The sequence below is a fragment of the Manacus vitellinus genome, unplaced genomic scaffold (assembly GCF_001715985.3).
Source record: "Manacus vitellinus isolate BGI_N305 unplaced genomic scaffold, ASM171598v3 scaffold_4_pilon, whole genome shotgun sequence".
In the NCBI taxonomy this organism is placed as follows: Eukaryota; Metazoa; Chordata; class Aves; order Passeriformes; family Pipridae; genus Manacus; species Manacus vitellinus.
In genome coordinates, this window is record NW_021940604.1 from 32,171,218 (window position 1) to 32,192,597 (window position 21,380).

At 42.3% G+C, this 21,380-nt stretch overlaps 1 long non-coding RNA gene across 1 annotated transcript; it reads right to left on the reverse strand.

Moving 5' to 3' along the window:
• Nucleotides 1–5,206: 5,206 nt before the first annotated feature.
• Nucleotides 5,207–9,094, reverse strand: LOC115307770. The gene is made up of 3 exons (XR_003916136.1): nucleotides 9,075–9,094; nucleotides 5,361–5,479; nucleotides 5,207–5,247 (listed from the first exon to the last, which is right to left on the reverse strand). It is a non-coding gene; the product is annotated as an uncharacterized LOC115307770 (long non-coding RNA).
• Between the last annotated feature and the right edge of the window lie 12,286 nt (nucleotides 9,095–21,380).

The following is a 21,380-nucleotide window of genomic DNA, read 5'->3' on the forward strand; positions in this document are numbered from 1 at the left end:
CACTGCGACTTTCTGCTGTTCGGTCAAGGGAAGGATGAAGTATCATTACGGCTTCTTGCCAACATGCAGTGTGATGCAGTTAATTAAAGAAACATAAAGTTCACATGCGATGCTAAAGATCACCTCTGTGCCTCTGAATGCACACTGGCATTAAATCAGTTGGATAATGATGGGACAATTTTGTTCGCCTTTTTAAGCTGAGGTTTATACAGTCCATTATAGGACGGAAATGTCATTTTACAATTTAGCCAAAGGTGATGTCAGACTGTATGGTCTATAATTTAGGCCAGATATTCAATAATAGTTTCATTTGATGACTCTGAAATATGAACTTGAATGGTAAGCCTTCTGAGCCCTCTTAAGCATAGGTTGCTTAAATAGCCAGAGATGCCAGAAGAGAAGCTCACAGCCTTACTGCCCCTTCGCTGTCCTGTGAACCTCCTCTAGCTGGCAAAACATCTCTGTGGGGGCACATTTGCTGTATTTCACAGGTCCTCATGACAGCCCCATCCAGGCAAGACAGGAAGCCTGAGAATTGGTGTGTCTCCTGCTCACATCCATGTTGCAGAGGGAAAACCATTCAGGAAAACTGTGACATTTATATGAGCAAAGACACTATGTTAGTTAGCTCTGATAAATATGCATCTGCAAAGAGACAAGCAACTACATCCAGAGCATCAGTGTTTTATTACGAAATATTGCAAGAAGCAAAAGAAAATATTTATGTTGCTTCAGTACTGCAAATCTAAAGTTCTCTTTGAATAATAAAGACAACAAAACTCTTTAGATTTTATATTTACCAAGTTGTGCTTAATATTAGCGCAAAAGAGAGGAAGTAATTATTCTTCAAAGAATAAAGATACATAAACTATGTGCCAGTTACAAAATTTCAGGAGACTGTATACCACTCACCCTCAAACTCCATATCCTCTGCTGACCAGCATCCAGAACAAAACTGGCCCATCCTGTGAGGCAAGAAGAGCATTTCTAGGCCCATGTTCCAGCCCCAAGGCACGTCATTGGGTCTTTGCCAGGTTGAGAGCCCAGATCCCAGCAGGATTAACCATTTCCATCTTCGGTGCCCATTTCCCTGCCCTGCCAGCTTTGTACATCCCAACTCTCCAGTCTCTCAGACTGTAAATCCCAGAAAGTGAGCAAAACTCTGCAGTGATGAGATACTTGCAGAGGGTCAGGGCAACAAGAAAAACCAAAACCTGATCAAGCCAGGCCATGACTGGCTGTCAGATGCTGTGTCAGAGCAGGAATGACTGAAAATGGGAGTGTTTCCAAAAAGGGCATGGGCCACATCATTCATTCCTGGCAGAGTTATGCAGCTGTTACTTGAGCCAGTCCTTGTCATGCCACAGTTCCCTCATAGTATCAGGAACTACATGGACATTTGTCAAATAGGATGACATCTAAAGATAGCATTGAACCTAAGGGAAAGGAATTTAAAAGAAAACAAATCACCATGGTTACAAAGCAGGGTGAGAAAAGTTTTCTCTGTGTGTGAAAACATGACTTGGGTGACCTTTGCTGAGATGGACTCCTGAGATGGCAGTAAGCTGTGCAGAGCCAGTGAAAGGAAAACAAGGGAGTTCGAGCAACAAGTGAAGATACTTTAATGTTCAAGGTGGCATAGTACAGCTGCTGCAAGTCATACCCCTCTGAGGAGCCCTAGGGCTTGGCCTGGGGGCTCAGTGATTTGTAGCCACAGCAGCTGGAGCCTATATGCTGCTGCAGCATTGGCAGCAAAGGTGAACAAGCCAAAACCTCCCCAGCACAGCCAAGTACCTCTATCAACCCATCCAAACACCGTAGCAAAACCACAGGCCAGAGCTGTGATCCAGCAACATGTTGAAGCCAGCACTGGGGTACCTAGTGCCAAGCCAAATGCCACATGTTGCAAAGCTTTGATAAATCAGCTTTTGCTACTCATGCTTGTTTAAAATCATTAGTGGGTTAGCCTTGTACAAGCGTGCTGGGTGCTTGATGAGGCTCTTGCTGCTCTGCCCTCTCTGCTGCATCACATCCTCCCAAGAGTGGTGTAAAGGCAGCACAGAGTCAGTGGCTAATCTGATAGCGGTCACCTGCCTGCTCTTGCCCAGCGTCCCTGGAATTGCAGCGTGGGTTTATAAAAGCCCTTAGGGCTTCCCGTGGCTTGGTCTGAGAAGCTGGCAAAGGACACAACCTGCTTACCTGTGCACCTGGTCAGTGATAAGGGAACACTTGAGTAAATTGCCACCCCTCCACACCCCTTGAAACAGCAGCTGAGGTACCATCTCAACTCTTGTCAAATCCCATGCATGGGCCAGTCTCTACGGAATAGTGCTGAGCCCTTTGCTACAGCTCCACAGCAGCTTCTCACTCAACCTCTGGCTGGCAAAACACATAATGGCAGGAGCAGATCATGCCTTTCAGCTGCTCTGTTTCTCCCTGCTGCCTCTCATGCCACAGAGCTGTTCTGGTTTGTGCCTTCTTTGGCCTTTTGGTGATGCCAGGTCTGACCTGGAGGAGAGTTCCCGCTGTACAGCTCAGTCTGAGAAGAGTTGTAACATCTCGCTACAACCCACTGAGCATCACAGCTACCACTAGGCAAACAGTGAACACATAAAGGCTTCTGATGCAAGCTGGCTGTGCTATCAGAGTAGTAAAAGGATAAAACTCCCATTTGTCTACCCAGGCTATCCAAAGGAAGTTCTTGGTCTTCTCTTCCCTGTCTCTTGCATCTATTTCAAACCTCACAAACACTCAGGTACCTAGGTATCCACCTTTCTCCACCATGTGAAATGCTGAGACCCAAACTAGGATATTAATGTGGAAACTACTGGTATTATATGTTCCTGAAACTCTTCTCAGCAATGTGTCCAAGAAAGTCCTGCTTTGGTGACTTCAAAGAGAAAGTCTGTACAAATCGTCTAACTCCAAATTTTTTTATTTGATATTTTTGGGAGGTGTGGTTTTCTCTGCCCAGGCGCTTCGTGGCAAGCTATGGCAGGATGGAGTTTCTGACAGCGTTTGCAATACTCTGAAAGGGACAAATTTACATGAAAGCATCACTTCCATTCTGAGTTTGGAATTGTGTCACATAACCAAACCATGATGAACTGATGAAAGTTTATTCTGATGATGTAATCCCAACTGTGCTAGGTAACACTGAAGGTTGGCAATGCCATGAACACACAGATTTTGCAATCCTCTTTTTTCTAGCTTACTCATGCACTTTAAGTTAAATGCAGCTGAAATGGCCCTTTTATTTCAATTAGAGTCCATCTTTGTGTTTCTGACTGGTCTCTATCCTCTTACTACTAAGCGATAGTATGTTCTGAGTTTACTATACTCAGGTAACAGACACAAGAACAGGACCAACACACAGCAGTGTGATAAAATTACCATACAGCACAACAAAGTTTACAACTGTCCCTTGCACTCCAGCCAGCGGTGGTGAAAGAAGATAGTAAAGGTGCTTTAGCCCTGTGAAAAGTACCTCTGTTAACACCAATCAGTACTGTGGCTTCTCCAGTGTCCCACATCCTTTTTCCCAAATGAAAACCAGCATTTCAGCTATGTAGTCATTAACTCTTTTTTTTTTTTTAAATCAACAGTTCAAAGTATCCAATTAAAATTTCTTTCAGCTTTCACTTCCCACTCTTCTGACATCATCTTTTCAGTATCTCTCCAGCCATCACAGAGTCCAGCCAGAGAGGAAGACTGAACAAATGCAGAAGCAGGTAATGAACTTTCCCTGAATTTCTTCATCTGTTCCAAATAAGTTAGCCAGTAAAATGCAATGGGAACAGACATTGCTATGTCTTATTTGCTACAGGTCTTCAAGACATGAGTTAAAACTGCAAATGGTTATACTGTATAGCAGAACCAAATGCATGACTGAGGTTACAGATTTTATAATTTTCATCAGCCACTGTGTAACTTAAAGAACCTGACCATTTGTTTCCCTGAACCAGTTACATCAGCACATCATAGGGACAGGGTATTTGGCAGTTGGTTTTCTTTCCTTTTTATTTTTTTAAGAACTATGTCGCAATACAGTTTTTAGCATGGAGATTTATCAGAAGTATTTACAATTGGTTATGAGTTCAAAGGGGCAAGATAGGAATTCAGATTAACTGGAAATCTAAACAAATGTAAAGAAAAATGAGATCAGATTCCAAAAACCTTCTAGTCTACATTGCAAGCCTAACAAATGATCTTGATTTGTGTTGGTTGTTAAAGAAGTGTAAATTCCATGATAAATTGATGTAGCTCTTGGGATGAATAAAATCAATAATGTAATAACATTGAGTTAATATCAAGCTGACATTGATTGAGAATCAGTACATAGAATTCAAGGTCTCTTCCCATGCACAAGGAGATATTAATAAACTAGAGCCAGATTGCCAATTAAATCTTGATATTTTACAGCAGATGAATAAAATAATGTGTGATGAAGAGAGCAGGCTGAGAGTAAAGCTATTCTGTTGGAAACCAAGTGTTCAGGGAGTCTATGATTCCTGAATGGGAGTATGTGAAGAAAGGCCCTCAAAAGACTTGCAGAAACTGGTGGTTTGTGATGCTTTTCCCCATAGTTATTTCTATACAGGCAAAGGTAGTGGAGGCAGAAGACATTTACTCCAAGAAATGGGACCCTAGTTCACAAATAAGTTTTTGGCAATTTGTCTCCAATTTAGACATATATTATTGCATTCCCTTAGCATATGTGAAACTGGTCGATGAACAGACCTGCTCCACCTCCTAGCAGACTTGTTCTCTTGGCATGTTCAGTGTCCCTGCTACTTAAATTCTACCTCTGCCATGGGGGGAGAGTCAATACCAGGTGAGCATTAGGCCTTTCCAGATACACTGCTGAGAGCAACTATGGGCTAATGAGATGAATTTTTCATTGCTAATATACTAATTTACACTTCAAATCCCAAGTAAGGTTTAGAGAATGATGAGTCATGAGAAAACAAAAACGCAAAATGAGTGTGTACAACAGAATGAGCAAATGAAGACTTGTTTCTTATGTCTTTCTCTTTGTCCCTCTTTCCCTTTCCCCTCTGATATCTGGTAAGACTTCTCTCTCAGTAGAAGCGAATTTGAATTATGTGCTCTCCCAATTTTATGGAAATTTAGTGTAACTGTGACAACATTGAGGCCTCTACACTTACCTGAAGTTAGGTATCAGGGTAGAAGTCATTGGGAGGGAGGAAGAGAGAGATGCACATACTTAGGGCACAAACTGTAGTTCTAAGTTTAAAAAAATATTCCAATTATTATCATAAATAAAGTGGATTTGGTTTGAAGCTGGGAAGGAGGAATGACTGTAGAAGCTCAAAGTGCTACTGTTTCTTGGCAATTACCTCTTGGAGTAGACATGGGGAGACTTCCGGAGCAGCGTGACAGTGGGAGTGACTTGCCCACAGGCATACAGAAGGCCATCACAGAGCCAGACTTCAGGTTTTTCATTTCCCCCCTCCACCTTGAAAAAATGCAAACAAAAGTCACTTTTCCTACAGTTTTGAGACTTATACATCAGTGGTGTAACTCGTCTGATAAAATATTTAGACATCTGTTCAGACAGATCACAACCTTGCCTTCTAAAGAAAATCTCTTCTGGGCAAAGACCACACCACTGCTGTGATGTGCAAATCCTTTGTCCCTGGGTTTGCAGCACCTTTGGACTCTCCATAATGGCTGTGCAAAGATCCATGCTGCACACACCACTGGTGATGAATAATTTTTTGACTAGTTATCAGATTCTTCTGACTGATGCCTATGCATGTACACCCTCCTCAGATTTATTGGAACAGAGGATTTCACAGGATGACTATCTGAGCTTGCTTCCACTTGCTCCCCTGCAAGTTAGGTCACAGCTTCAGCAGAAAGTTGAGATGAATCCTACATGGTCTCCGGAGTTTCCTGTCCAATACTCATGTCTTCTAATTGCCTGTATATAACTATAGAGACTGATAAGTAATGAGGGAGGGAAGATCTCTGACAGGAATGCCCTTGAAATAAACTATTCTAACAATATCATGTAGGGATTAAGATAAGCACTTTGTCCTTAACTTTGTGTGAATGAACTGGGGCTATTTATCAGCCCTATAACTCATTCAGCTTTTTTCCTCTGAGTAAAACATCAAACTCATTCATTATAGTTGGCTTCAGGGCTCTTGGGAACTATCCTCAAAGCCCTCCATCTTCAGCATGGACAGCTAATCTGGACAAATAATTTCAAACAGTTTAAGAAACAGTTTGACCCCCAAGGTAATAAACCCAAAGGTTAAAGGGAAAGCTTGGTGTGTATCTTTAGAGAATACAAATTGAGCTGTTTATTCCTTCCCTCTGGAGCCTGTGCAAGGTTCAAATTCAGTTTATAAGCTTATCACCAAAATTCATTTTATAGAGTACCTTAAACTCCCACTCAGTCCGATCAAAGCTTTTCCAACATAAAGCAGCTGAGCCACAATTGGTTCCCTTGTTCAGTCAGCCAAGTCAATGTTCTTAATCAGTACAAAAACATTAAAAGTCAAATGGTGGTTTTTATTAAAAGTGTTTGATCAGCTTCCAAGGAGGGGACAGAGGTCTATGGAAAGAAACATTCCTGCCTGCTCCTACAAAATGCATGTGAGTCCTGTAAAGTGGTGGGCTCTGAGAGGACCCTGTGGCTTGCTCATGACTGACCTCATTATCCTGGGAGCAGGGTGCACCCTCTCACCCTTCACTCTAATCTTCCTCCAGCCTGAACTCTTTTGGGTTCCCTACTCCTGAAAACTCATTTATATCAGCTCCTTTCATTGGATAATAATCAAGCCACCGGGGCTTGCCAGGGATCAAAGAATGATTGCTCCGGTTGTCTCAAAATCTATTGCTTCTTTAGATGCTGTTGCTGCTTATTCAGACAAAGCAACAGTTACGCTGAAAGGAAAGTCCACAGAAGCTGTGGGATTTCAGACAGGGCAATGTCTGGGAAGTGATGTACGCAGCACAACACCCATCTGTCTTTCTCAGAGCTCACTCAGTTGCTTAAGAGAGAGTGGACATACACCCAAGAGCACTGCACAGACATGGCTGGCCCCAAGAGCTGCTTGTTGGTAGCATTCCTACAACTCTTTTCCAAACACAGGCCCATAGGTGACATCCTCTTCTCAGTGGTCATGCTTCATACACCCAGACATGCCCCACAGATCAGCACATCTGGCTGGAAGCCAAGGTCCTCTTTTGAACTTAGTGAACATAAGTCGATTTTTCCAGCAGTAGGGAAGGAGCTCCCCGAAGCCCAAATCTCTACAAAGTACAGACAGGGGAAAAAAGCTACATTTAGGGTCAGAAAATTAATGTGAACTGATCTATGCAATTAAGTTACAGCAACAAGACAGTGGGGCCATTTTAGATCCATGTGCTGGGAAAAAAAAAAGACCTAACAAATGAAGACATACTTCGCATTCATGACATCCTCTCCTTCCTCCAAAAGGCTGTCAACAGAAGTTGGCAACAAGACAAATGTAACCAAGATGTTTGAGGAGATAGCTCACCAACAAGACCTATTCACACACACAAGTCATCAACAAATGTTTCAGCTGTGAAAACTAACCAAATTTGGCAGAAGAAGCCTTTTTTGCCATTGGGACTATGCTTGAAACTAATCATCAATTGTAGTCATAAGATTTGGTGGACACTACCCCAAGGAGTTTAATCAGTGAAACCATAATCTCTCTTTAGGATAATTTGGGCAGATTATTCTCTCCCAATGAGGCACTCAGAGATAGGAGGGATGTGACCACAAACTGATTGGTGCAGGGATCTGACTGATAGGAAAGAACCTCAAATCAGGAGGTTGGAGTGGCGAGAGAGGAGGCATTTAACAGAAAATTTTCATTCCCATTTAATTGTATTTTGATGGCTTATCCATTTGCAGAGATTTGATCATTTAAAATAACTTCAAATAAAAGACACAGAAAGTAGCTGACTCATCCTACTAGTCTCTTATGCATATTCTTCTCTCTGGTAACCAGTGACATGACCCAAAGGAATGGCATGAAGCTGTGTCAGGAGAGGTTTAGGTTAGTTATTAGGAAAAAGTCCTTCAGCAGAGTGATTGGGCACTGGAACAGGCTCCCCAGGGAAGTATCACAGCACCAAGCCTGACAGAATTCAGGAAGCATTTTGACAATTCTCTCAGGCACATGATGTGATTTTTGGGGCGGTCCTCTGCAGGGCCAGGAGCTGGACTTCAATGATCCTCATAGGTCGCTCCCAAAACACGATATTCTATTCTGTGATGCTTGTGGGTCAGTTTCTCACTCAGGATATTCTGTAATTCTATGATTACCAATTCAGGCAAGTAGAAACATTTCCACAAAGCCAGAACAACATAGCTCTATTCCATTCACAAAATAAAAGCAGGAAGAAGAAAGCGGCTGAAGTTGTGAGTCAGTCCACACTTTTGAAAGTACAAGCAGTTCCATGGGTTCCTAATGACAGACTTGTGATAAAAGTTTTACACTTGTTTGTTAGAATTTTTATTGATGCCCTAGCCATATCCTGTAAGTAATCCCCAACTTCAGGAATTACACAGATCAAGTATTTTTGTCCTGATGTCACTATCTCTTTCATAAATTGAGCACAGTCAAGCTTTTTTTCCAAAGCCCCAGCAAATCGGGTTGGAGTTGAGGAGATGCATATGGAAGCACACAAAGCTCAAGAAACTCTCCCCAGGTTGCTGGCTACCTGCTGATAATCCATCTTCTCTCCAAACCATATTACACAATGTCTGTAACAGTAACTAACACAGCATAAACACACTATGTTTCAGTGCTGCAGTTGGTGCTTTCTCTTATACAAAGTATTCAGTCTAAAGGAAAAGGTAAGTAAAGCACCAATTAGAGAAATAGAAGTGAAGCACTGTTTTCTCTCATTTTTACCCTGTTAAGTGCCCGTCAAGTTTATCATCCTCCTTGTGCATCCTCCTTTATCACCACACAGTGTCAGACAATTCAGATTTTCCCTCTGCAAGCCTGACCACCTTGCCTGAATCACCAGTCTCACAGCCCTGACCAGGTGTGACCACCCACCTTGGCACTCACAGAGTCCATCCTGGTGCTGCTGCCCAGCTTCCTCCTGTTTGCTAACAGAGGTATGTTTTTGATCAATTATTACTGCCATGCTACTGAATCACTGCCAGGTACAGGATAGGAGTTGAGTCAGGAGACTTCCCGGAAAACTACATCTTTCTTGTGCTGCTGAACCATCTCTCTCTCTGAAATGCTTGTGGATTAGGGATTTGAAGAATCCATTTGTCATTGTATTCACCAAGCCAGACACATTCTGATTCTGGGTAATGAGATCTCCTCATTCAAATTCCTAGAAGAGAAAAATAAATGTCTTGTTCTTGCAGTTCTTTGTAATATAATCAGTTACATATCTGTGCGTGTAAAATATTGTTCACCTGCATTTTTCACCTGTATTATACAGTGACAAAAAATGATTATTCAGGGTAGTTGCTGCATTGTCATTGAAGAAGGCGGCTGACAACCTGGCTGAGTTCACACAAAGCATCCCAACAGGACTTACAGATGATCATTGTTGACACACTGTTAACTCTTAGTCACAATATTTACTGCACAGTGTGTGAGATAATGACAGGATTGAACCTGCACTTTTGATAACAATAGAGTTTGTCATATATTTCTGAAGGAACAGGATGAGAAGGGTATCATTCTTTGCTCACAAATGTTTCAGCTAAGTGAGAGGAATCATGTAGGGCATGGACTGGAATAGTTTTACTACAGCATTTCTTGTATCTCCTCTAGCACCAAGTGTTCAATGATTGAAGCAGGGTACCAGACTTAATAAGTTTGGCCTAGCAAAGCAACCTCCATCTTACTATAAGCACAGACGCTACATTTCAACTTCTGCCTACCAGACTGGGTGCAGTGTCTCTGAAAATACCAAACTGTTCCCTACTTACAGCCTCCACAAAACTAAGTCCACGCTTCCCATACTTGCAGCACAGTGCTACAGCCTGTCTACTGCTCTGTGACCCCAGACTTCCAGCAGAGCTGACCAGGCAGTCCTCAGCTGGCAAAGTGAGTGGCCTCTGGAAAGGCAGAGTGGTGGAAAGGCAAAAAGAAGTTAAGGAGGTGTAAGGGTTGTCTTATGCACCACAGACACAGCTGAAGGATTGCTGCTTATCCATGCTCTGTCATCCGTGAGGCTCAATGTGGTGCCCCTCCCATTCCACATGAAGAATGAGTTCTCTAATGCATGGCAGCCAAAGAAACTTTGGGTGCCTGTATTTAATATGAACAAAGAGTGGCAGTGTCACTTTTGATTACAGGCAGAAACAGCAGCTTTCATGAAAGTCCAAATAATTATGCAAGGAGCAACAGTCATAAGAGCTCTGGTGAAAAAAGGAAAAGGAGGCATAGTCTGAGAATATAAGGCTCAAATCCTAAGAACAGGATGGGGTAGTGTTTATGCAGCTAGGTAGGTAGTTTGAAATGTGATTCAGATGTTTTTATGAGGCAGATTCATATTCACAAACTGAATAAAGCTGCCAGATTTCTGTGTGGTTCCGTTGTGCTTCAGGGAATTGTCACACCCCTGATGATGTACTAGGAAGTAAGAAGGTGACTTCCCCTGTAGGGGAAGTTCAGCTTGTCATGCAACAGGACCCATATTTTCCCAACCAAAGGCCACACCAGCCACTTTGCCAGGAATGGGAGAGCCACACCCCATCTGCAGAAAATAAAGGGGATTGCAACAAACATCCCTTAAAAAATGTGCAGCTCAAAATGGCTGTGGGCTGTAGCAGGCCATTTTCTATCCTTCAATTAGTGATCTTCCAAATGACTCATCAGTGAGCATTGCATCAAAGGACCTGCAATCTGGAAGGGCCATATCTAAGTATTCATTGACAGGACTGGTAGCACCACTTTTTTGAAGATTGCCCAACTTCTCTTTATAAGGTCTCATTTTCTGTTTCCTTACATCTCTGCCAATCCTTATCAGTTCCAGCTCACATGTTCCAAGCTCAGTGCCTGCCAACAGTTCATTACCTGTTTGTTGAGTTTAGGGGGTTGATTTGGTTTGGTTGAGTTTGGGGCAGATATCTTAACTTTCTGTTTAACCAGTTCAGCTGTTTCCTGGAGAGATGTGTCAAAATAAACAAACAAACAAACCCAAGAGAAAAAATGTTGTGTATTTCTTCCTATAAGTGCTCCTTGTGGCAGAGAATTGAAATTTATTAGGCTGATGGTCCTCAGGTCATGAATCTGCCATGAAGGTCCATGCCAAATGGACTCCTGGAGCTAATCAGGTTGCAATCAAGAACTCAATGTGTCTCAGCCCACACAGTAGGTGAAGCTTAGTTCTTCCTTACATCAGTTACTCCCAGCTGCACAAACAGCACAAAAGCACATCTGCCCACAACTCAGAAAGTCCAGTAATGAGGCTGGACAAAAAGGGCCAAATGAGAGAAAGCTGAGCGATTTGAGCAAGCACTGGAGCAGATGAGAAGGGCTTGGTCACTTTGGGTTTCATGCAGAGAGAAAGAGCAGGCTGGGGACCAACAGGGACTGGTCAGCCTCAGCCTCTCTAAATTGATCCCTGTTTACCACACTGACTATTTGTGCAGCACTAAGACAACATCATCATGAACAGCATTGGACCATCTTAGGAAGAGAGCACTAAACTGAACAGGGCACAAGCATCAGCTTGCAGGCAAGAATCTACCACCAGTGTGCAGTTTGTGTCACCAAGTGACCACTCAGTGGTTCACTCATTCCCTGTGATGGTGGAAACTACTTGGACCAAAACCACGAGTACAGCCTGTGAGCCTGTTGTTGCTATCTGCCTCTGTTGTCAGTTTTCTTTTTGTCCAGTGAAATGAGCCCTGCCAATTCGTACAAACTAATTTAGAAGAGGCTCCAACTAATTTCTAGAAGTTAATATGCACCAGTTAAATGTGTGAGAATGATAGCCATGTGGCTGCTTCTTGGACTTGGGATATTGCTAAACCAGAGAGCCATCATCAGTCAATCAATTAGCATTGATTAATTAGAGGGGAGAGGAATGACAGTAAAGGTACTGAAGTCCTGTTTTCTGAACAATGGATCTGAGCATGTGTAAGCACCAAACATTACTGAGCCATGGGCACTGCAATGTAAGGTGCAGGATTAGAGACTGTGAGTGGTGGTAATAGCTCCCAAGAGGAAGAAGAGCTGTACCTCGGAGAAGAAAGAAAGAGCAGTGAGACCAGGCAATTACATGAAGGTAACAGTAATAAAAGAGTATGGATGACAGAAGTTAGAGGCTAAAGCTAGAGATAAGGGGCGAAGTAAAGCAAGGGAGATATACTTGGAAGGGGGACCAGTGAGACCCTGTCCACTTCACACTCTCCTCCTTCAAGGACTGAAACAGGACTAGAGAAGCTAGGACTAGCTCTTCCAACCTCCCAGACCTGTCCCACTTGCTCCAAGGCATACTAGAGTGTCCTTTCCACTGCCAGGCTGTAATGGAGAAAAAGCAGATATCAGTTCATGAGTCCTATGGGGGTATAGGCTGGTTCCCTCAACTGCATAAGGGTGTGATGGGATGTAGCCCAGACAGGTATTTGCAGCACCAGAGGGCACCAGACAGCAAGGAGCATGTGTTATTTTGGTCCTTGGGGCTACAGACCTAAGGGGGTAGGACCAGGGGGCTGAGTTGAAAAGTAGACAGGAAGGACTGTACATCATGAGGGTCAGAGTAGCCTTGTCAAGAAGCATGCCTATTTTTTTCATGTGTTCTTTGTAACTGACTTGGAGTAGATCTCAAGATAGGTGACTTCTGGGATTTCTCTCTTTGCTCTGTCAAATCAAGAACAATCAAGGCTACAATACAAATTTAACCTGTCCCCCCTATTACCTCTACCTCCACCGAACTGGACATGTCCATACCATTCACACTCCAAACATGGCTTTGCAAAACACTTTGAAGAAGAGGGAACCACCAGAGCTTTTTCACTTTGTAAGTGTGGTGAAACCTATGCTGGTGAGTCTGTGTGGTCAGCACTCATTTACAGCCCTAGACCCAACACAACACAGGGCAAACCTTTCAGCCATTGCACTGTCTATTGCAGCCCCCTCAGCCTAGTGCCAAAGATAACATCTGTATTCCTCTGCTGTCTGTCACTGAAGCCTCTGGTCTCAGTTGTTTTTCTGCCCTCTATTAGCAACCCCGGTGGCAAGAAGGCCCAGAGGCACTCTCTGTGACACAAATCTCTGCACTGATACAGTCATTTGAACACTGGAAAAATCAGGCTTCCGTTTTCCTCTGTGTCCTTGTGCTCTGAAATTAGATTTCCTTAGATGTAGGGTAATTAATATGGGTCCTCTCCTCAAAAAAGGCACATCACAGAATGACAGAAAGTCAGGCTACAGACCTAACTCTTCAGCTACATAACAGAGAGAAGTATTATCTCCTTCCTACACAGCCTACTCAGAACCCAGTCTTGGGGCTCTAATGGACTGTTGAGGAGAAGCAGCTGTGGCCAGAGCAGATTCCCATCCTGGGAAACTCTTGAAAGAAGAGAAAATACCCTACCTGGCATGATGATTTATGGATGTGTTCAGAGCAGGACTTTCAACTGTAGCTCAGCTACACAGACATCTTCCTCTTTCTACCCTACAAATTAGATCTTTTAAACCCCCTATTTAGCTTCTTTCTCACTAAACCTTTTAGTCAGGTTGCCAAGTTTTCAGCCTTGGGTTTTGTCACAGTAACTGCTCAAAACAATAGAGGCCTCCTTTGCAAAGTGCATTGCAGGGCCTTTCAGCTCAATTAGTTGCCTTAGCTCTGACTGCCCCTCATGTAAACTCACTTCCTAGTGCTCATCTTAAGTTTCACAGCAAGCTGGGCTACCAAGAGTGAAAGGATGTGGTCTACCAATCACATTGGAGATTAGAAACATCTCGTCTGGAATGAAAACAAACACAAATATGAGAATATGTCTGAATATGAAAAAGTTTTCAGAAAACCTTCATGTGTCATCTTAATCATCTTCCTATTCATGAATGCACTTGAAACCTCTTACAAGGTTCTGATAAGGAGTCGCTCATCAGTGCTACAAGAAGACAAAGCATTCCATTTCTTTCTGAGCAGCAAGTTACAACACGCGAGCAAACGCCTTGTGCAGAACACTTTTCACCTCCACATTCCCATCCAGAACTGTATTTACCCTTGATAAATGATGAACTACGTCCTACAGCTGTGCTACATATTTCAGACTAACAAGGGCAGAAGTAAGGTCACACCAATTCTAGAGCGCTGCCTATTGAGCCAGAGGGACTCAGGCTTGTGTCATGTGCTCTCTATTTCATGTGGCCCAGCTTTAGACTATTTCCAAAATCCCTTGTTTTCCTGAGGACATGGCAACAGTTTATGTACACTGAAGTTAGAGACATGGCCAGCTTATGCTTTTTTCCCTTCCTCTACCAAACGTTATCTTCTTCCTTTAAACCCAGCTTAACCTTACTTTGGTTCCTGTTTCTCTGCAGGGCCCATACACCAATAAGAGAAGTGAAAGCAGCTATTTCTCTTTCTTTCCACTGCTCTGAGCAGTGCCTGACTGTTTGAAAATGAATAAGAACCATAGACATGTCCAAGAGGCTGAGTGAATCTCTAGTTCCAGTTCAAAACAAAAGGGATCTTTGAACTAAACAACTGGTACAAAATTTCTACTCCTCATGTAATAACAGGAGTTTGTTCTGCTACCAGCAATGCGTGCTCAGACTGTGCAGGAGCTGAACAGTAAGGCTGGGATTCATCTCACTGAACATCTGCTGCCTAAAAAACTCAGATGGTCGCCTAGGCCTTCTCAGCACATAATGCAGAAAGAAAGACAAAGAGAGTTCATTACACCTCTTTAACACCTATCTTGGAGTGGTACAAGTTGTTCCTGAAAGGTGCCTCTTTGTCTCCATAGGATGTGAAGACCGGTGTGAGCTACATGCTGAGCTATCAGGTGTCTGGACTTAGGTGAGAGGCATTGAAATCATCTTAACAGCTATGTTTATCTGGGTCTTTTGCCCATCCGTGCATTTGTATCTAGGATCTCATGATGCTGTCAAATCCAAGGCTGATAGTGGTGTCTCCAGTGATCCCATGTCTCTGTTGCTTTCTGACTGGTTTTGGTCTCAGAAAGTTACTTCCCTTCAACCAGGAATATGCTTTTAGTATTCCAAAGATGGTGGAGGAAAAAAGGTGAGGTTCTCTCTCCCCTGCTCTTAACAGTGTCTGAAAAATGCTCAAAAGCTGCTCTTAAATAGTAGCTCTCTGAGCAATGTAACTGGTGACTCCTGATTTCCTATGGATTTCTGTTTACAGTTAAATTCTCTGGTGCTTAATAATACATAAATGCCAATTATAGCTTCTCTGGCACTTGAAGAAGCCATAATGATTCACTCCCACATAAAGTGTCTGGTGTCAGCCATGAGTTCTGCCTGGGAATTTCCTTCAATCAAGGCATAAGTAAGTCTCTTCTAGAAAGCCAGCTACTTTCCTGATTAAAATTGAATTCAAAAACCTGTGTGGAATGGCAGAAATACAAAGTTAGTCTTCTAGTTAGCAAGCAGCAAGCCTCTTAAAAACTCAAAACCAATCGATTTATACTGTAAACAAGTAAACTAAGAATGGAAATACTTTTTAATCTGCATTTCAATGAAAGGTTTACTTCACCTCTGCCCCTTTTTCCTGTTACATCACATCTTTGAAGGGACAGGCCTGGCAGATGGTAAGAAGAGAGTAGTTGGTTTTGTTATTATTTAGATATAGAGCACCTTAACATATGCTAGTAACTGCTGAGTCAGGTGGAGATGCTTCCTGATGGAAAACTGTGCCTCACTTAAAAAAAAAAAAAGAAAAAAGAGGAGGTACTTGGAAAGATAAAGGGCAATTCAGTCCTTTGAATGTTCATATCATAAAACTGAATACGAAATAATTACCATAAATGAGGCAACTAGTTCCTACACCCTCTGCAACCTTGATGACATCCTTCTGTGTCATCAAAATAAAAGTTACTTGCAGAAAACACAACACTTACTACCTTATCTCAGTCACCTGAGCTCACACATACAAAAGGAGAAGACCAAAAGTCTTCTAAATCAGCTCTCTCTGCAAAGAAATTAACTGTAAAGATTTTAACTCTACTTCTTTCTCCAAAACTACTGGCACTAGGACAGGCATGTGATTTTATCCCTAAACAGGGTGTTCCTTAGGCTCTTTGCCAATTTAATTGGCTTATTCATATCCTTCCCTTCCAGATTACCTCAGGGTGATTTACATGTTGGAGGCCTATAAACACTGATGAATCAGTATATAAAACCCAAAAACATTGTTCAGTGTCTGACAGGGTCCTCACTGGCTTTTGCCCCTACATTAATTGTTCTTACTGGAACAACCTAACATACAATCAGCCTCTGACATCATCCTAATGTTACACAGAAAAAAAGAGCTTCTAAAACACAATGGGACTAATGTAATTTTTTTTTTACCAGTGTTTCCAGGTACTCTGTAATAGCAAGCAACAGGCAATGTTTTCAAATGGGAAGATATATATGCTCTCAGCCTAGCTTCTTCAGTTTACTGGCCATTTTGAAGATTGTCTCCTGATTTTCCATCAATAAACCACTCAGACTGAGCTCTAAAGAAATGCAAATATAAAGACATTTTAATTTCCTCTGTCTGAGAAACATAACTTTTCTTATAGCAGTTCAACAGCTACTCTAATATGGTTTTACTTAGAAAGAGCTGGTGGACTTCCAGTGAATTCAAAACAATTTCCTTCACATGCTGAACCTGAACTATCCCTCTAGGAAATTCTTTGCAAGCCAATTAAGGTCAACTTTACCTCCACCAAATACAGAAACAAGTAAAGATTTGTATTAATGAAAAAAGAAAGTGCTGAAAGAGGTTCCTTTTACCTTTTTTGTTGACTAAAGTCTTGGACTTGTATGTACCTCTTTTTTTTTGTGACATGAACAATTTTCATAGAATCATAGAACGGTTTGAGTTGGAAGGCACCTTAAAGATCATCTAGTTACAACTCCACTAGATCCCATTCAACCTTGCCTTGATAAAATGGTTTTGATAAAATGCACCAGAAAACTTCACAGAACTCACTCATCTACATCTTTGGTAACAATTCAATATATTTTGTCTCAGTATTCTCACAAAAAGCAGTCACTCCATCTCCCTCCAGGGGAAGATTACTACACCCCATATTCAGACATACTCCGTTTTCTCCTTACATTATATGCCACTGCAGTGCCTTTCCTAAGCAAGGTCCCTTCTTGGAGACCACAGCTGTACTGGCTACACAGCCACTCATGGAAATCCAGCACCCTTCCGATAAGTTCTCATTTTGCTTTCCAAATAAATTCTCCATGCTTAATGCCAATCTCCCTAAGACCTTTAACCAGCACTTTTTAATCCATTTCACGGTAAGATTTCCATAATGTCTTAAAAAGCCACAGGTTGCTTCATAAGGCAGTCCTCACCATTCTGGTACTTGTTTTCACAAGGAGCGTGGCATATCAGCTGCTAATAAAGGCTGTATTCTTTAATAACAGGGTCTTAAATACCTTCCAGAGGACCAAAACATCTCCAGCATTATAGCTGAAATATTTCAGAGTCCAGCACTTTTAAATCAGAGCAAACGCCTTACAATTAGCTTCCCTGTTTGCACTGACAGTTGTGGTTACAGGTGTTATGCATTTATAAGCTCTGCTTAGATATTAAAACTTGCACACAAATTCAATCATATTTGCATTCACTGACTGTGTTTATCTGCAATAAAATCTGCAATCTGTCATGCCCACATTGACTCTATATAACATGTTCATACAGAAGTTCCAAGCAACATCACAGAATTATTACAGTCCACATATGTAAATGCAAGTGAGCCACTGCATGAAGTTTTTAATATATAACACAGAAAAGCAAACATGTAATGAAATGGTGGGAAGAATGAGGGGTGAACTCCCTAGAATTAAAGCATGTATGTACATAATTTTTATAAACACCAAGAATGCTTCACTCCTACTAAATACATTAAAAACACAAGCCAGCAAATAGGATTCAGATCTCACAAGAAGTCCATTAAAGGACCTGATCATTTAGAGTAATAAAGAAGTATTGCCTAACTGAGGGAAATAAACCCAGCCTGCACTCCAGACACACTGCAGGAAAAGTGGAGAGCTGGCAGCCCTGTGAATTCCTCCTCTTTGATCCACAATGAAAAAGGATAATAAGGGTGTATGTACTCGCCCTTGTCTAGTTTTCACTTTCTTCAAGAAAAAGAGTTATGCTGATTCAGGGCTCCAGTCGTGGCCCAGGAGAATTTTGTCCTTATACTCCCCACACATCAAATCTCCACTTTTTAGAAAGTTCTCAAGATTTTCTCTCCCTTTCCTTTATTCAATTAATTCTAGTAACAGCCACTTCTTTGTTGCTTGTCACCAAAATATTTTAAGCACTTTGAATCCTGTCTCCTTTTAGACTTGTTTCTAAAGGAGTCAGTTCTGGCCTTCAGCTCTTTGTTTTTCTTTCAAAACCTTATTGAACTAGTTGTGCTCCTCTGTGTTCACTTCAAGGACACCACCGTTTTCTTTTGTCCTGATAACTCTCACACTGGAATGTCTCAAACTTACAAATTCAAAAATAAAACTATCTTTCCCATTTGTTCTTCTTAATAGCACCCTGGTGGCTGCACATTTCAGATAACTGCTCAGAAGGACATGCTGGGGGTGCCAATGCAGAAAATGAGGCTGAACCCTTGCAAATTGTAGCTCAAGCAAGAAAAGCTGCACATTTTATCCAGGAACAATCAGGTTATGACTCTACATTTACAGTTTATGTTGCAACAGGGGTTAAGAGCTTCAGTAGAGTCTGGCCCGCTCATCCGCACTGGGCCCACATTAGTAGTGCCTTTCCTATAACATTAAAGATAAGCATGTGTTGTGTGAGTGTGGGTATTGTATAGAAAACCTACTCCTGCTTCCACCCAAGTCAACAGGAAAACAAAACAGTCTAGAAGTCAGAGCTTTTCTTTCTTTACTCTTATTTAAATGTCAACCAGTGTTTTATGTAGTTGTTTATTAAATAATAATAATACAATAATGCCCAGAGGCTCCAATTAGGACTGGGAAGTAACTGCAGTGGGATTGTGCAAAGGCGGAGGCAGGGATGGTGGGCTGGGAATTGGACGGCTCCCCAGCGGTGAGGAGCAGGGGCTGGAAGCCGGCTCCTCTCAGCAGGCGGGAAGAGCTGCTCCCAGTGCTCCCCACCACCGGCAGCAGCAAAGCCTTTTGTTTGTGTGGGAGTTTGATGCTACTTTGGTTTTCTGGTTTTATTCGTTTGGGGTTTTTTAATGTCAAGACATAGCATAACCAGGAAGACATACAAAGAGGTTTTCTTCAAAGTAGTTGAACCCACAAAGGGGAAAAAAATAGTGTATGTAGATGTATATGCTAATTCTTATTAATTAAAACTGGAGTGCTGTGCTGAAGCTGTGCACAGGCTTTATTAGCTAATATTAAAACAAAGGGCTGATGGCCTTCCACAGAAATTTCACCTTGGCAAAGCTCTGCTTGATGCAGCAGAGTTACTTCTCACTTCACACCAATGTGAGCACAGGATCAGGCCAGGAGCACTCAGGAAGGACTCGAAAGCCGATAACAAAACAAAAGGACAAACAGGAGGCACATGGGGAGGACAATCCTAAGAAGCGGGATAAGAACAAGCATGTTGCTCTTGGCAGAAAGCAACCGGCAAAAATTAATTGCGTAGTCAGTCTCTTGCTCAGTTCTTTTTGTTTTGTTATGAAACAGGATTTGTTTTTATTATAGAGGAACGGGATATATTTCAGCAGAGGAATCTGAGCTGGATAGGCATTATGCCAGAAGTATATTTTATGGGGAGATTCGAATGAAGACAGCATGGATTTGGTTCACAAGATGGGTGCAGTTGTTTCAGGCTTAAACAAAAAGGGCAGCATGAGTCAAAGTCCTCTTAGGAAAGCAGGAGGAGGGAAGGAAGGAGGGAAGGAAGCAATTAGAGGAAAGCTGGGCTGAACCAGACTGTGTGGGTTTGACACAAATCCCAAATCAATGCATCAGCAGGAGAATGCCAGGCCCCAACAATGAGGCCTGAAACCAAAGGGATGAACAACCCAAGAATGCCCAAGACAGAGAACAAGGGTGATGAGGTGCTGCTGGTTAGTGAGGAAAAAGAGTGAGGAGGACAGTGAAAACTTCATCTCCTGAAATGGTGATTAGAGAGACCCTGAACTGTGGGTAGAAAGGAGAAACTAAAGATTCCATGAGAGAAAGTTCTAGAAAACTGGTAATTTATGAGCATCTTCAGGCTGGAAGTGACCTAAGTCTGGGGAAGAATTTCAGAAACAATGTCTGAAGTGGGGAAACAGGTCATTGGAAATACTTAACAGAAGAACAAGCATGACCTAAAACTGGCTTTCATATGGGAGAGAAAACGGAGCAAATGAGCTTGGAGGATGACAGAATTACCAGTGGTGGTGAAGAAAGGACAAGGAAGGGATTTGCCAGTAGAAGATGGGTGTTGTCCTTTGTTTTATGAATGGAAAAGGTATGCTAAGTGAGACGCGCTGCACAGCATGGGCAGAGGTGGGCAAGCAGAAGGATGTTCGATCAGAGGTGGAGAAGCAGGTCAGGAAGTAGGTACGTATAAAAGGTACAGTACACATACATACCACCCGCCTGGGAACCAGGGAGCATCCCAAAGGCCAGCTGCAGAGGTAGGGAGGAGGTTTTTGAGAATGAAACATAGCCAGGTGCTATCTGAATAAAACAAAAGGATGGGTACAACAGGTAAGACAGTGACAGAGGAGTTGAACCTTAGTAAATTATCTGGAAAATTAAGAGCTTTAATTTAAGTCCCCAGTTCTTCACTGCTCAATGCAGAAAACTAGAATACTGAGCTTTAATAAAAGTGAAATTTTCAGCTGGTTTCCACTGAGCTTCCATGCAAAATTTCCCCAAGAGGCAACAGATCTGCAATGGAAAGTGCACGCCCATTTCTTATGTGCTGCAAATGAACAAAATGGATAGTGTCTCAAACCTTCTCCCAGACCTGAGGAAATCAGTAGGAAATAGCTGATACATCTCAGTTGTCTCTCTGTCCTATGCTGGTTTGTTCTTTTACATACTGGCACAGAAGAAAAGCCTTACCTGCACTATATCTCAACCCAAGGAAGCTGTGTAAGCTCACGGAGGATCCAGGCTCTAGTCCACCACAACAGCGGAGGAACTTTTACAACTCAGCATATTTTACTCCAATGGCTCTTAATTCACATATTCAGT